The sequence below is a fragment of the Phoca vitulina genome, unplaced genomic scaffold (genome assembly GCF_004348235.1).
Source record: "Phoca vitulina isolate PV1807 unplaced genomic scaffold, GSC_HSeal_1.0 scaffold73, whole genome shotgun sequence".
In the NCBI taxonomy this organism is placed as follows: Eukaryota; Metazoa; Chordata; class Mammalia; order Carnivora; family Phocidae; genus Phoca; species Phoca vitulina.
In genome coordinates this window covers 5221304-5223979 of record NW_022589776.1, presented here as the reverse complement: position 1 = coordinate 5223979, position 2676 = coordinate 5221304, and the positions used below count along the sequence as shown (strand labels likewise).

Genomic DNA, 2676 nt, shown 5'->3' with positions numbered 1-2676 from the left:
CATTCTCCAGACTAGATCACATGTTAGGCCACAAAACAAGTCTTAATAAATTCAAAAGACTAAAATAATATCACGCCTCTTTACCAACCACAACAGTACGAAACTAGAAATCCATCACAAGAAAAAATTTGGGAAGAACACAAATACATGGAGACTAAATGACATGCTCCTAAACAATGAATAGGTCAACCAAGAAAATCAAAAAGGAAATTGAAAAACACATGGAGACAAATGAAAATGAAAACACAATCCAAAATCTTCAGGTTGCAGCAAAAGCTGTTCTGAGATAAAATTATAGAATATAAGCCTACCTCAAGAAGCAAGAAAAATGTCAAATAACCTTATACCTAAAGGAGCTAGAGAAAGAAGAAAGAAAACCCAAAGCCAGCAGAATGAAGGAAATAATAAAGATTAGAGCAGAATAAATGAAATAGAAATTAGAACAATAGAACAAATCAGTGAAACCAAGAACTGGTTCTTTGAAAAGATCAAGAAAATTGATAAACCTTTAGCCAAACTCATCAAAGAGAGAGAGAGAGAGAGGACTCAAACAAAATCAGAAATGAAGGAGGAGAAATAACAATCCTCACCACAGCAAAGAAAGGATTATAAGAGAATATTATGAAAAATTATTTGCCAACAAATTGGACAAGCTACAAGAAATGGATAAATTCCTAGAACATGTAACGTTCCAAAACTGAATCAGGAAGAAAAAGAAAATTTGACAGACTGATTACTAGCAATGAAATTGAATCAGTAATCAAAAAACTCCCAATAAATAAAAGTCCAGGATCAGACGGCTTCACAGGTGAATCCAACCAAACATTTAAAGAAGAGTTACTAACTATTCTTCTCAAACTATTCCAAAAAAAAAAAAATAGAAGAGGAAGGAAAGCTTCCAAAATCATTCTATGAGGCCAGCATTACTCTGATACCAAAATCAGATAGACACTACAAAAAAAGAAAACTACAGGCCAATATCTCTGATGAACACAGATGCAAAAATCCTCAAAAAAATATTAGCAAACTGAACCCAACAGTACATTTTTTAAAAAAGTGATTCACCACAATCAAGTGGGATTTGTTCCTGGCATGCAAGAGTGGTTCAATATTTGCAAATCAATCATATCACATTAAGAAAAAGGATAAAAGCCATATGATCATTTTCATAGATGAATTTGACAAAGTACAACATCCATTCCTGATAAAAACTCAACAAATTAGGTTTAGAGGGAACACACCCAACATAATAAGGCCATATATGAAAAACCCATAGCTAACATCCTACTCAATGGTGGAAAACTGAGAGCTTTTCCTCTAAAATCAGGAATAAGAACAAGGATATCCACTCTCATGACTTTTATTCAACTAGTATCAGATGTCCTACCCACAGCAGTCAGACAATGAAAAGAAATGAAAGGCATACATATTGGTAAGGAAGTAAAACTTTTACTATTTGCAGATGACATGATACTATACACAGAAAATCCTAAAGACTCTACCAAAAAACTACAAAAATGGATAAATGGATTCAGTAAAGTCACAGGATACAGCACTTATATACAGAAATCTGTTGTATTTCTACATACTAATAATGAAGTAGCAGAAAGAGAAATTAAGAAAACAATTCCATTTATAATTGCACTAAAAAGAATAAAATACCTAGGAATAAACTTAACCAAGGAGGTGAAAGACCTATACTTTGAAAACTATAAAACAGTGATGAAAGAAATTGAAGATAATACAAACAAATGGAAAGATATTCCATGTTTATGGATTTGAAGAACCAATATTATTAATATGTCTGTGCTACCCAAAGCAATCTACAGATTTAATGCAATCCATATCAAAATACCAACAGCAGTTTTTACAGACTGAGAACAATTAATCTTAAAATTTGTTTGGGATCACAAAAGAAAAAAATTCTTAAGGAATAAATCTTTAACCTTGGCTGCACTGTATTTCCACAGATAAGCATCTATTGAAGATTAAATAAAAATTTAAATTATATAATACGGGGAGCATTCCACTAAATGCACAAGTCAGCAGATACAACAAACATCAGAGAATTGGGTTGTTAAGAATTTCAGATTATTCAACAATCTTAGAGGTATATGTGTAAAATGATTAAATAAAAGGAAAAAAAACATAGAAGAGCAAGATGCTATAAAAAAGACTAAGCAGTTTCAAGAAGGAATTGATTAAAACTTACATATAAAACTAGTTATAAATGGTCATTAACAAGGTTTTGAGAATGCAGTTTCTCATTTGCTGTGGACATGACCATAAAAAAATTTTCCCACTAGGTTTTCTTTCTTTCTGCTGCTTTGCTAGCATTCAGCCTATTGGGAAAATTTTATCAACCCTGTTCTATTTCCATTAGCTAGATCAGCACTGTCCAGTATAAATGTAACACAAGCCATATGTGATTTGGTAATAGTCATATTTCAAATTCTCATCTGACCATACATGGCTAGTATATTGAACAGCGTGTGCCTAGATCTCTACTCTTGCAAATGTCTTTTGCTAAATCACTCTTGCTGATAACCATGCAACTTGTAATACAATAGATTTAACAGAGGGAGGCGGGCTTCAGTTTACATGATCATCTCTGGAACCTTTCTTTTATGTTCCTGTTATGTAGGACTGACAGTGACAACTGTGGATTGAACAAGT

At 32.5% G+C, this 2676-nt stretch overlaps 1 non-coding gene across 1 annotated transcript; it reads left to right on the top strand.

Moving 5' to 3' along the window:
• The first annotated feature begins 2231 nt into the window (after positions 1-2231).
• On the top strand, positions 2232-2357 carry LOC116625154. The gene has a single exon (XR_004298013.1). It is a non-coding gene; the product is annotated as a small nucleolar RNA SNORA32 (small nucleolar RNA).
• Positions 2358-2676: the final 319 nt, after the last annotated feature.